This window comes from Marmota monax, unplaced genomic scaffold, assembly GCF_021218885.2.
Source record: "Marmota monax isolate L192 unplaced genomic scaffold, Marmota_monax_Labrador192_F-V1.1 WCK01_AAM20220418_F8-fsc00007, whole genome shotgun sequence".
In the NCBI taxonomy this organism is placed as follows: Eukaryota; Metazoa; Chordata; class Mammalia; order Rodentia; family Sciuridae; genus Marmota; species Marmota monax.
In genome coordinates, this window is record NW_026692781.1 from 22,891,761 (window position 1) to 22,906,304 (window position 14,544).

General features: G+C 33.9%; 1 protein-coding gene across 1 annotated transcript in view; it reads left to right on the top strand.

Moving 5' to 3' along the window:
* The window catches only part of Pms1 (PMS1 homolog 1, mismatch repair system component), a 128,684-nt gene extending 115,868 nt beyond the window's left edge, over positions 1-12,816 (top strand). The window contains exons 19-20 of the transcript XR_009227035.1: positions 1,717-1,736; positions 12,715-12,816. The gene's annotated coding sequence lies outside the window, so the exon portion shown is untranslated. The remainder of the gene's footprint in view (positions 1-1,716; positions 1,737-12,714) is intronic.
* The last annotated feature ends 1,728 nt before the right edge of the window (positions 12,817-14,544 follow it).

Below are 14,544 nucleotides of genomic sequence, written 5' to 3' on the forward strand. Positions count from 1 at the left end.
AGATAAAACATAAAAACTATTGCTAAAAAATGGTAATGACCATCTGAGCTGTTAGAAAAAATGACTTGATCAATACAGGGTTGTCACAAACCTTCAATTTGTTTTTTAAAAAAAGTTTAAAAAGTGCAGTAAAGCAAACACCCACTAAAACAAAGAATGCCTGCAGTTTCTTAGGTTACTTTGTATTGCTGTGGTACCAGTTACGATTTCTCCTCTTTCATTTCTTATTTTAATTGGGTCCTTCCCACCCTTGGTTAGTCTATCTAAAGGTTTGTCAATTTTGTCTTGTCAAAAAACCAACCTAGTTTTGTTGGGTTTTTTTTTTTTCTAGTGTCTATTTCATTTATTATTCATCTAGTCTGTGATTTTCTTCTACTAACTTTGGACTCATTTAGTTCATCCTTTCCTAGTTCTTTAGGTATGAAATTAGGTATTATATTTGAGAGCTTTCTTTTTTCTTCATGTGGATGTTTGTCACTATGTACTTTATTAGAATTGCTTTTGCTGCATCTCGTAAGTTTTGGTATGTTGTATTTTAGTCTTCATTAGTTTGGAGATTTCACTTTTGATTTTTTTCTTTGACTCATTAATTGTTCAGGAATGTATAATTTGATTTCCATATATTTGTAAATTTTCCAAATTTAATCCTATTATTTCTAGTTTTATACCATTATTGTAAGACAATTGATATGATTTTCAGTTTTAAATTTGATAAGACTTATTCTGTGGCCTAATAAATTATCTATCCTGGAGAATGTTCCATGGACATATGAGGAAAACGTGTATTCTGCTACTCCTGTGTGGAGTTTCCTGTATAATTTTTAGGTCCATTATAGGATTGAACAATTGTTCAAGTCTAATTTTCTGTCTGAATGATCTATCTGTTGTCGAAATTGGAATATTGAAGTCCCCTACTGTTACAGTATTGTTATGTTTCTTGCTTTGGATATGTTAATATTTACATTATATTTATGTTCCAATGTTGAATTCATGTATACTTACTATGTCCTCTTGAGAAATTGACCCCTTTATTATTACACAATAACCTATTAACCTTTTCTTGTTTTTACAATTTTTTTTTTACTTAAAATCTATTTTGTCTTGTATAAGAATAGTCACTTTTGCTTTCTTTTGCTTACCATTTGCATGGAATACATTTTTTCCCCACCCTTCACTTTCAATTAATATATGTTCTCAAAGCTAAAGCAAGTCTCTTATAGGCAGCATATAGTTGGGTCTTCTTTTCTTGTCCAGTTAGCCACTTTATGTCTTTTGATTAGCGAATTTAATCCATTTACATTCAGGGTAATTATTAGTAGATAAGGACTTGCTGTTTCCATCTTGTTGATTATTTTCTGCTGTTTTGTGAATCTTCCGTTTCTTCCTCTCTCGCTGTATTCTGTGTGTGTGTGTGTATGTGTGTGTTTGATTTGTTTGTTTTCTGTAAACTTTGATTCTTTTATCTTTTGTGTACCAACTATAGATTGTAGTGTTGTGCAACATCTTAGAGTTATGACAGTCTGTTTTAAGCTGATAACAATTTAACTTTGTTCACATACAAAAACTTTACACTTTTACCCCCTCAAACATACATTTTATGTTTTTTATTACAGTTTACATCCTTTTATATTACATATCCATTAAAAAATTATTGTAACTATAGCTTTATTTAATATTTTTGTCTTTTAAGATTTCTGAATTATCTTTTATTCTTAGGCAAAGAAAACACCGATATGGTAAGCAATATTTACTGTACAAAATTTTGAATTGATATTTCAGCTAATGATTTATATTATGTTTTCTGTATGCCTTAACTCCTTGATGAATAACAACTGGTATCAACAGTGATGTTAAGTTTACATTTAGAGTTGTGATGAGGTATTTTTTTCAAGTACAGAAATAATTTCTGTAACATCGGTCAAATGTCTGTACTGAAGTAATATGTTTTGCTTTGGGTTTATGCTTGGTTATCTTCTGTAATTGAACATGTTCTGAATTTAGCTTTATGACTTAAGTTTTATTAACTATAGTTATCATTTGAAATTTGTGGAGCAGATATTTACCTTTGTGGTGTAAAATTGTTAAATCATGGTCAAATAGAAATGAAGGGGTATTTTTATTAACTTTAGAACAAACATTAAAAGCTCTATTTGCATAACAATTGGGAAAAATTATACATCTACTTTTTATAAAGGAAATTCATGAAGGAAGCATGCTTTTAAAAACTAGTTTGACAGGAATAAAGGATAAGAGTTGCAGTCTTATATCAGCATTGAATGCTGTGTATTTTTTATTGTGTTTTTAAAATTTTTTTTGAGTTTATGGTATTACAAGTCTTGGTTCACAGAATTATTCCTTTACTTACCTGAATACTTACTTTCCTGAGAGTGGAATTGGTCAGGCTAATCTGAATAAAGACCAAAAGCTCAGTGTAGAATTATACTTTCCTAAGAAATTTTATGATCACAAGAATTTGTACAGAGATGAAAAAATAATTATTCCAAAGTTTATTTTCTCTCTTTCTCAAAGTCAGTCTCTCTCCTTTTTCCTCATTCTCCCTCTCCCCCTCCCCTTATGCTTTCCTGTCTTCCTCCCTAATTGTAAGAGTTGAAGCATAGTCAAATTTTTTATTGCTAATCAGTACTTAAAATTATAATCAGGTATTAAATTGCTAATGTGGTAGTCATAAAAGTCACTTAAATTCTTAGCAAATACAAACACTTATTTAGGATGTAAAACAAGTGATACATAGCATATCTGAAGGTAACTTTTAAATGTTTTTATTTGTAAGCATTCTTTTGTAACTTACTACTTACACTGTAGATTAGACATTATTTATTCGACTTAAATTTTATCTTAATATGTATTTCATTTTTAAGCACTGTTCACATCTAAACTAAAGCAAAGGCAGAATTCTTCCCATAGATTTAAAATAAACTTCTTTCTAGATACTTTTGTAAAGGAAGTTCCCTGTGTATTATTACTCTGTGGATTCATGTATTGATGCAAAATTTATTTCAACCTTTGAAAACTAGAGAGTGTATATAAGAAGAATTTTGCTCTGAAGAAATGTTGCACAATAGCAAGCATATGGAAAGGAGACTATTATGTCCTAAGATTTACCAGATGGATAACCCCATCTTGGTTGTAGATATTGGGAACAATACTGAAACCACGAAAAATCTAGTTTCAACCTGCCCAATGAAGTCCATGACTTCAGAAAAAGAGTAAAAAGAAAATAAAAAGTTTAATTGGCAACAAGGTGGCAGGTAGAAGAAGTAGAGTTGTCACTCTAATTCCATCTTGCCAAGGGTCATAGGTGAAAGCTTATATGGGATTTCTGGGGAGTCTAATTTTAACCACAGCCAGGTGGTCACTGGGATGGTCATTAATTTTTGCAGTAATAAGTTCTCTTGACATGATTTTGAGATTGTCCCCAAGTTGTCAGGCATTCCTATAAGCCTTTTAAAGACACATTACCAATTAGGAGGTCATATGACTGGTAGTGTTCAAGCAGGACCAAATTCAGTTAATTTTGGGAGCAATGAGGAATAACGAAGTGAGGCAAAACAGAAACAATGAAAAACAGACTTGCTAGTGGTAGAAGCAATTTAGCATATTCATTGACTTCCATTCTCCACTATTTGTTTCATTACATAATCCTGTATGAGGTGAGAAAGGAGGGGTACCAATTCAATCTGGCTACTTCTGCTGGACAGGGATATAGTAAGGGACCACAGAGATCTGCTGATCAGAAAATTCTTTAGTTCCACTTTTGGGTCCCTGATTAAGGGATAAGGTTTCCTGTTCTGTCATATCATGACATTGCCCCTGGTATAGCCTTTTGTATAAATTTTCCCTGTAGGTGGGACAATACATTGCACAGCACGGTATAAGTCCCAGGCAAATGATTCCTGTCAATCTTTTAGTAAGAGCCTTTCCACAAGAGTTTCCCCAGAACCATATGGAAACCATCCATTTAGATTTAAAGTGCAGTCATAGGTCCTTGTCTTAATTTGGGTGTGCATGGCCTGCAGAGCTAAAGAGATGTTTCCTGAATTGTCTCTAATATATATTCACCATTCAGCTTTTATAATTGCACATGTTCTTCCCTGAGATACAGTTGAAATATCTGATGCCATTCAGTTTAAGAGAACACCTTTTTTCATCAAAGCTACTTCTATATTAAGTAAGGAGATCTTTTTAGCACTGTTATTTAAGCTTTCTTTCCCATGCACCACAATACATCTTCCAGACTAATCTGAGGAATAAATCCTGACACTAGATGATCATACCACTGAAAAACAGATCGAGTCCAGCTATGTAGGAAGTTGGGAAGATTTGTGGACTAATCTATTTCCTTTACCCATCTCCCATTTATCCAAGTATACCCTATGGTGCATCTCCCCAACCAACTCTGAGAAAACCAGGGCCAGAAATTCATTCCATGTAGCCATGGCTAACTATGTATTTTTGGACCTGAGTATTCAGTCAGTTCCAAACCAGTCTTAGACCTGTAAAATCACAACATAATGACATTGATAAATAGGAACTTTTCTTCACTCCCAAGTGCATCTAAGCCATATATGTGTGATCATGTTGCTCTCAACAGATTATAGCCCTCTGATTTAGCTCTCCCGCAGTAGGTGTAAGGCAAATAAATTCATCTAAGATTTGGAAGTATCTTTGTATCTATGGTTGTTTGCTAGGATTTTGGAGAGCAGTGGTATGGATTTATCTGATTGGGCTTTACAAATGTCAGGTGTTTCCATGATCTTGTGTGACTTATCAAAGGCTGATACCTGCCATTGTAATGCAATAGTGAACAGTTAGTAGAATGACATAGGTTCCTGTCCATTTAATATAGATAGGAAGCACTCTGTCACAGGAGGGAGATTGTGGAATATTATATGTGATGGGCCTGGTGGCATGTAAGAAACTTATACATAGAGGCTTGTTCTAAAGATTGGACATAGTCTTTAATAGGTTGTTCTTTAGAGCAAAAATTCATATTTGTGTCATGTATGGGGCCTGGAATGGTCTACCATATAATATTTTTAAAGGACTTAATTTAACCTTGCCTTAGGGAGCCACATGTATCCTCAGCAGTAGGGGAATAGGCAAAATGTTATACCATGTTAGTTGTGTTTCTCAGCATAATTTAGCTATATTCTTTTTTTTAAAAAGAGAGAATTTTTTATTATTTATTTTTTAGACACAACATCTTTATTTTTTTATTTTATTATTTATTTTGGGACACAACATCTTTATTTTATTTTTATGTGATGCTGAGGATTGAACCCAGTTCCCCGTGCATGCCAGGCGTGGGCATTACCGCTTGAGCCACATCCCCAGCCCAGCTATATTCTTTTTTAAGGTTTTTTTTTTTTTCCCCACCAGTTGATTATAGCCTTCAGGTTAAATGAAGTTTCCATTTGGTGCCTGCTGTACAACTTGTAAAGCAAATGTGGGATCATTGTCACTCTATGGTTTTTGGCAATCCATATCTTGGTATTATCATTACTTCTATTCCCATTTCTTTTCAGGCAGGGAAGGGCTCTACCCATGCAAAAATTATCTACCAAAATCAATAAGTTACGAAGGTTACCTAAGGCTGAACGCATTTGCATAAAGCTGATCTGCCAGTCTTGATAGGGAATTCTCCTTAGAAATGAGTTTTTTCATTGGAAGCTATAAGGAGGTCTTTTGAATATTTTTTAACACATATTAGTCATCCTTGTGTTAACAATTTCACAAACCAGTATAGACCAGGAATAGTTTTATAGTTTTGCGTTCATTGTAAGGTGGCACCTTGACTGTGCTGGGTACTATAGTGAACTCGTTCTAGCATTCAAAGAACAAGGGCCTCTGATCTTAATATGAAGTACTCAATTAATATGATGATATTAATAAGGAGGCACTTCATCCTCAAGGAGATCCCTTGGTAAAACCCCAGTGTATTGTTTGTTTACAGACTTCCTTTGAGTAGTTAGGTGAGAAATCAGGAAAATTTTTCTAAGGCAATAGGGGGCCAGTCATAGCAGGGATTTTTAATTTTGTTTCCCATTTATCTGCCTGGTTGACTAGTTTACGTTTTTCAACATCATTATGTTCTCATTAATGGCCAGGGAAATGCTGATTGCAGGCTATTGAGTCTTATTTTACATCATCTAATAACTATAGGATCTCAGTGCATGTTTAATATCTTTTTGCTGTAGTCTTAACAGTTTATTTTACTTGTAGATTGCCCTGTGGGCATGCATGACCATGAAAGCAAACCTAGAATCAGTATAGATGTCAGCTCTTCCCTTCTGAGAGGATGAGAGTTTGTGTAAGTATGATTAGTTTGGCCTTTTGAGCTGAGGTTTCAGGTGACAGAACATCAGCCTCTATAGTTTCCAGGAGTGTCACAATAGCATATCTTGCACATCTCTTACCTGTTTCAAGAAACTGTAGAAAGTTCCATGTCAGAATCTTATAGGGATTTATTATTAAGGTTTGGTCTGCTGGAATAGACCATCTCAATGACTTATAAAACAGTCATGCTATATTGTACCTTCATTTACAAGTAGCCAGATTTAAGTTGGAAGAAACCTGAAGCTAACATTCAGTTTGTCTCTAATAATAGTCTGATACTTGCCCATTCTCTCTGCTGTCAACTACTAACCCCTTCTTTGTTCTAATAAAGTCATTACATGTTGAGGGACATGCACACTGTAGTAGGTTGTCCCAAAATGAATTCGTCAGCCTCCTACAGCAGGTCAGAGGTAGCAGCAACTGCCTTCAAGCAGAGTGACCATCCTTTCAAAGTCTGGTCTGGTTGTTTTGAAATGTATGCCATAAGATGCAGTGTGGAACCCAACTTTGGGGTTTGTACCCTCAACCTTACACCATTTTTTTTATGCACATAGAGACTGAAAGGCTTGTCAGAATGAGGTAGTCCCAAAACCAGAGCCCAAATCAATCTTACCTTAATGGTATCTAAAGCTTGTTGACACTCAGTGGTTCAATCAAAAGGTTCTATTCCTTTATGGGCTTCATAAAGGTTTGACTTTGAGACCAAATTTCGGAATCCAGATGTGACAGAGAGGCCTGTTATGTCCCAAAATCCTCATAACTGTGTTTGGGTGGTAGGAGTTTTTAGGCAGATTATAGTCCTTTTTCTGTCTAGTAACAGTTTTCTCTATCGCTTAGAAATAGTAAATCCTAGGTATAAACCTGTGCTTGCATATCTAAGTTTTCTTTTGAGACATTTTGTAACTCCAGTCAGTCACATGACTTAAAACTTTATAAACTGTACAAAATGTAGTTCATAGGTAGGGCTAATGATTACCAACATATTGTTATTATAATAGTTGTTACAGTGTGTTGTTTCAATATATTGTAATAACAGTATTTTGAATTAACATTGTAATAACAACCATCCATATGTTGTAATAACAGTCCTATGTCATTTCAAGGTAACATAAATCTTTGGTCAAGACCTCACTGAATAGTACAGAGGAGTTTTTGAATGCCTGTGTGTTCAAACAGTTCCAACAATTCCAGCAGAATTGTCGAGTAACCCTTGTATCAGGATTCTGCTATTTAAAGGCAAACAGAAGTTGAGACTGGACATGTAAGGATATGTAGAAGAAATCATACTTTAATTCTAACACTAAGAATCATCCATATGATTCCGAGACATAGGTTAATAATGTATAGAGTATAGTACCATTGTGTGGCTGTCTTGCATGACTCCATTTACGTCCTGAACAAATCTATATTCATCAGAGTGAGGGTTTTTAACTATGAGGATTCCAGTGTTACAGGGGGACTGGCAGGGTCTGATTAGATTTGTGTTTCTGATTTTTTTTTCAGTCTTACTGTGTTGCCCAGGCTGACCTTAAACTTGTAATCCTCCTATCTGAGCCTCCTGAGTAGTGGGGATTGCATGAATGTGCCATCATGCCCAAATTTACACCTGATTTTTATGGGCTGAATGTTTCTTGTTATGCCCAACATTTCTGTGACCCAGACTTCAGGTTTTATAGTATCATAGATCTCTGGGAAAAGCAGTTCTTTATCCTTCTGTTCTGATCACAGGAAGGCCTTCTGTAACTAACAATGAATGTTCTGGCAGAATTTGTTTTTCCAATTGATCTAGAGAAACGATCACTTGAGTATTTAACTTGCATAGGGCATTGTGTCCAAAGAGGGGAAATGGACATTCCAGAATATATAGAAAGCTATGTTTTAAAGTCTTATCTTCTACTTTTCATTCCAGTAGCTGGAGGAAGGACTTGTCTTGAATTTCTCTCAATATTCCTGTTACTTTGGTAAAAGTTTTAGCTTTCTTTCCTGGTTTGGTCTTTAACACAAATTAGGAAGAACCTGTATCTACAAGGAAGTCAATTGGTTGATTCCTCTACTGTCACTTGTACTCAGGGCTATGTAGGAAAACATGGATAGGATGTCTTGGATCTGTGAGAACTCCTGTGCCCATCAATCTTCATGGATGAAAAGAGCTGTTATTTGTAAAGGATCCTTTCAGTATAGAAAATTATTACTTTTTCAGTTTAACATGTCAGAAGTAGAAAATGGGTTATGCATCTAGACATTCATCCCTCCCCACCATCTGGGGACCCTGTTTATTCATATCCTTGTCTTATTTTTCTGGACATTCATTTTTTCAGTGACCTTCTTCCTTACAGTAGGCACAGTTTTTCTCCAAGGTGTACTTGCCTCTTTTAGGCGGTGCCTTCTTCCCAGTGGGGCAAAGCTTTACCTACCAAGGATGAGCCAGAAAAGTGGCATTTTGTTTGGCATCTCCTTGTTTCACACATTGTTCGCTGTCATTGTTATCCTTAAAAGCAATGTCTACAAACTGAAGTTTTGTTCCTAGAGCCCCTTCCAGGCTGTGTAATTTTTTACTAGATGTCCATAGCACTTTATCCTATCAGTATTAAATTGACCATTCCTATATTGTCAGGGTCTGTATCTGTGTAACACCTGTAGTCCTGGTATATGTTCTCTTGAAATTCTAATAGGGCTTCATCAGGTTTTTGTTGAACTTCCTTTCCCTTGTTCAGGCTCTTGGGACCCTCACTCTTAGTCCTGCTAAAATGTACCAGCAGGGATGCTCTAATCAGGCTTTGCCTCTAGCATCCTTAGGGTGGTTACAGTGGTAGAGACGGTCTTATTTGCTGCTAAATTATTAATGGGGTCATCCAGGTGAAGTTTATGAGCTCCTTTCTAGCTTTATCTGTTCTTATCCTCTTTTCATCCTATTTAAGCATAATATTCATTAAGATATGGACTGGACAGCTACCCATGATGTGTGTTATGTAGCAAAAATGGATGAAAAGAGCTCAGTTATTTGTAAAGGATCCTTTCAGTATGGAAGATTATTACAGTTAAACATGTCAGAAGTGGAAAATGGGTTATGCATCTAGACACACTCAGCAAGTTGCCCCTGAGCATTTGCTCCTATGGGATACTAGCATAATTGAAAGTGCCCTGCTCTTCATGGTGCTCCCTGTCTGAATTACTTTCCTTGTTGGATTGAGAAAATCCATCTGTTGCCCTGACAACCTCAGAGTGCATTTCAGACTATTCCACATGGGGGTGGTATGTTTTATTCTATAGGAAACCAGGATGATGTCCCTGTATCCTGTGAAAGTACTACAGGGATGTTAGGATAAAAGACTCCAGGAGGGCAAGTGTTTAAAGACTGAAATAGTATTGTATCCTTTTCCTCATTCTTTGTTTTACTATTACATATAATCATTATTCCTTAATAATGACAAAATCCTGCTTATCCCTTCTGTTATCCTGATATAATAACATGTAATCCTACACATAAGTGACCTTGTTATTTTTTTTTCCTTTCTGTAGTATAAGTCCAACGGCAAAATGGTATAGTAATTAAGGGAGCATTTACTCCCTTCCCTTGACCCCAAGACATATTGAGACCAGACTGAAAAAAAAAATCATCTTTTTTAAAATCATGGAACTGTAGATATCTTCAGCCCACTTACTCAGAATTAATGCCAAAGGGTTCTTTGGGAGAACTATCACACATTTGCCATAGTGCAGCACAGAAGCAATGACAGAACAGATATGGATACAGAAAAGCAAGTAACAGAAACTAAAACCAGAGATCCAGATTACAAACAGATTTAGGGTTAAAGGTCTGTAACTATTCTCACTCCTGAGGGGCACTCAACTGATTGTCCCACCAGGGAGAGAAGAAAGAGAGCCCATATGGAGGGGAAAGGGAGTTCTTGGGCATGCATTTCAAGGTGACTAACCCTACTCCACAGGCAATTCATTGACTTACCCAGGAACTGTTATGCCACTCTCACAAATGGCATGAGAGGTGACTGGCATTGGAATTGGAAAAATGAGAGAGTGTCCTCAGCACAAATGCTGCTGCAGCCACAGAGCCTTAGCCAAATATTCCCCAATCTGAGATGGTCACTGCCACAGACCCTGCTATTCCTGATTGGCTCACCAAATTTATGTTAGTGAAAAGTCTGGTCCCCCTGCTTCCCAGTGAAGCCCATGATTCAAGGGGTGAGGGGAGAAAGAGCTTTATCAGCAACAAGGTGGCAGGTAGAAGATGAATGACTGTCACTCAGATTCCATCTTGCCACGGGTCATAGGTGAAAAGCTTATATGCAGTTTCTGGGGAGTCTAATTTTAACCATAGCCAGGTGGTCACTGGAATGGTCATTTATTCTTGTAGTAATCAGTTTTCTTGACATGATTTCAAGATTCTCTCCAGGTCATGGGGCATTCCTGAATGCCTAAAGAAAGATTACCAATTAGGAGGTCATATAACTGGTAGTATTCTTTAAGGTTTTCCCTTATTCTTCTTTTCAAGCAAGGCTGACTTCATCAGTTAATTTGGGATGGGGGAAGTGAGGAATAGGGAAGTGAGTCAAAACAGAAGAATGAAAAACAGACTTGCTAGTGCTAGGATCACTTTAATCCATTCATTTGCTTCAATATTTGAACAAACTTATCAGACAAAAAAGCTGAGCTTTGCTACTCATACCATTTATAAAAAATACTATTTGAATATATGGTTATATCACAAGAATGGGATCCTAATTAAAATAAGTTTGCTCCATGTATGTATAATATGTCAAAATACACTCTACTCTCATGTGTCTCAAAACAACAAAAAAGAATATATGGTTATAATTCTGTATTTGTTATTAATGTTAGAAGAAACATGTCAGTGTTTTAAATTGAAATAGGAGGTACACATATTAAAATCATTGAAGTTTGAAAGGGATTTAGAGAATTTCTAGCCAACCTCTTATCTTCCTACAATTTTTTAAGCCATTGTTGTAATTTGTTATGTGATTATTAGATGGACTGTAGTAGCTGTTCAAGTGCTATGTAATGTAAAATCATCATGCCACTTCTAACTGTATTTATGTATGATTGAAAGGCAGTCAAAATTTTAATATAAAAATCTAACAAGTTTAATCTAGAATTTTTTTGGTTATTAGAAATATCCATCTTATAATACTTAAAATTTAATTTTTTAAAAAGCACTAAACTGTCATTTTTATTATATTAAATGGAATCAATAGTTCATTTTACCTCTTGGTTGCCATTTTACCTTATTTCCTCTCAATTGATTAAAATGATACATTGCTTTAGCAAGTATTGTTTTGAAGTCTCAGTTTTCTAAAGGAGCTTCTGTTTGTTTCTTTCTACTTCTAGTTTTTCTTCTATAATTACCTCAAGTGTTACTTTTAGTAATACAGATTGGTTGTTTACCCCTACTTATGAAAATCTTGAAAATCTTTTGCATTTTAAGAATGCAAAATAAAAAGCAATTACTAGAATATATATGTATATCCAATTACAGCAATAATTAGACACTTTAACCTTCTATGGAAAAGAAGCTTTAAAATCCTTTAAAATGTACATTGTACTTTTTGTAAGTTGTTAGACCATAGCATGTCCATAATTATAAACACAAAGCTTTATTTTCTTGATAAACATTCTGACTTATACTATTATAATTAAACATGATGAAAATTAATGTAGTTTGGATAGATGGTTATGGATAGTTATAAAATTTATAGAAGTTGAGGGATTGATGAAGTTTATGTAACTCATGAATTTTTGTATTATGTATTTTATTAAATTATGAATCAGACATGAATCAGCCACATAATTAATTTTCCCACATTTTAGGCATTTAAGTTTTATTAGATTTCACAATAAAATTAGTGTTTTCCTTAATTTTTCTATATAAAAAATGTTTCTTATGTTTCTTTTCAAGATGTAAGTAGCAAGTACTGGGAGTATATCTCAGTTGTAAAGTTTTGGGTTTAGTCCCCAGCAGCAAAAAACAAAAACAAAACAAAAAAACTTAAGCAGCAAACTAACAGAATTTTCATTGATAGTAATGGGTTTCCAGATAATCCAGAAAAACAGTTTCAGCATAATGATGTACATGAGTACATAGTGCTGTGAAACTGCATTTTATTTGAATTTAAAATCAACTATACCTAAACTAAAGAGGAAAAGGTACTTTGGGAAGATCTGAATGCATTGTGTAATCTTGAATAAGCAAAATGGTTAGAGATTACATTTTTTCCTCAAGTATGTAGCCAAAATATAGACATAGTCTCCAGGACTCTTTATATGTACATGTTAAAGAACCTTTTTTTTCTAAAGCTAATTTGAATAATCTCTTTATTTTAGGAAAAGAAAAGAAAGCGACTGGAACGCTTTGGACTCCTTTGATAATCTCTCTAAACTTTTCCTCTCTAAATTTTATATATTAAAAGTAAATATAATGACCAAGTTAAAATATTTCAGTGTTCTGTCTAATCAGTTCCTTAATATTTTCACAGACATTGATTTTGTGATTATCTACTATAATTTATAAATCAAAAAATTAGTTAACTAGATTTGCTAAATTATTAGAATGGAGTCAGTTCTTTTGCCCAGGACATTGAAAGATTATAATATATTATGTGTAAAAAATAAAAGTTAAAAAAAATACCCAAAATTATATAAGTTACATTTATGGCATTCACAAATTTTTAGTTACTTTGTCATGCCTTAAGTGAGTGATTATTGATAATTTATTACAAATATATGGAATTTCCTCATGGTATTTTTAATTTAAATACATATGACCACCTATTAGCTCAAAGTACTTGTCAAAATAAATTGTAAGCTCAAGCCTCATTATCAGTTATAGTTTAAATATAGTGAATATGATACTGTGTTACTTCATAATTTTGATGCTCTTTGTAGTAAATTTGATATAGAACAGTTGCTAAAGAAACACTGTTCAAATGTGTAACCATTTTTATGGAAAACATCTGGGATAATTATAATTAGTTCAGGATGTGTATTGTTTGTTTAAAAACCTCTTAAATTCATGGAGAAAGAAGCGTATCTTTTTCTCAATGACTAGAATAATCCAAATTAATATGAAAAAAATCGTTTATGTTATTGGTAGCTGTGGCTTAGGGTATAATTTTGGAGTATTCCAAAAGGAAATGGGAAGTAACTTTTATGTAAAATGCCAAATTGGCACTTTACACCTGTTAGTGTGTATCGTTTAGAACAGCTGTGTCTTTTATTATCAGTAAACAGATGCAGAAAGTAATGGAATGTTTTAAAGCAATATGTTAATCCTGTCTTCCACTACTGAACTGTCTCACAATATAGTGATTAAATATTGACTGTGCAGCTGTTACTTACAATTATAGAATTTCTTAGTTAATTTATCCTTCCCAGGCCCAAATGTTTTTATATTTGAAGATCTAATGTCTACTCTTCAAGTGTTTCACAAAGTAGTTTGTTTATTACAAGTTGATTGCTAAGATACATTATTTGCATAATTTGGAGACAAATTCATGTGTATAAAATTCTTATTAAATATTTCTATGAATTGACTAGTGTTCTTGGTAGGCTAAATAATTTTCAAAGTTTGTTTATTTTTCATGTTCATTAATATGAAGATAATTATTAAATGTATCAATTTAAATTTTATGCTTGAAAACTGCAATTGGTGAGCTAAAAGGAAATTATTCATCAAATATTTATGAACCAGAGTACTTAATACCTTCTTAGAACAGTTACTGTATTCAGGCAAAACACTCTACAAGTTATTTAAATTATAGTAGCCCTTTTGCAGTTTAATTATGTTTTAATCATTATTTCACCTGTCAGAGAAGATATGTGTTGCTTCATTATCATGTTTACACATAAGCTTGAGGAGCAATTGTCTTAGCTAAAATTATCACTAATATCTAGCATTTACTATGCTCTAATATATGAAATATATTGTGCCAAGAACTTTATTTGTGTTATAGTCATCTTTCCCCATTTGTAGATGGGAAATTCAAACTTAGAAATATACTATAAATTGACCAGTATCTAGGAAATAGTGGAGCCCAGATTTAACCCTAGAAATCTTCACTCTTACACCTCTTATTCTTATAACAACTTGACATTTTGCCTGTCTTTAGCATCTAATATCAACATTATACTGAGGGGAAATAACATGCAAAGTAA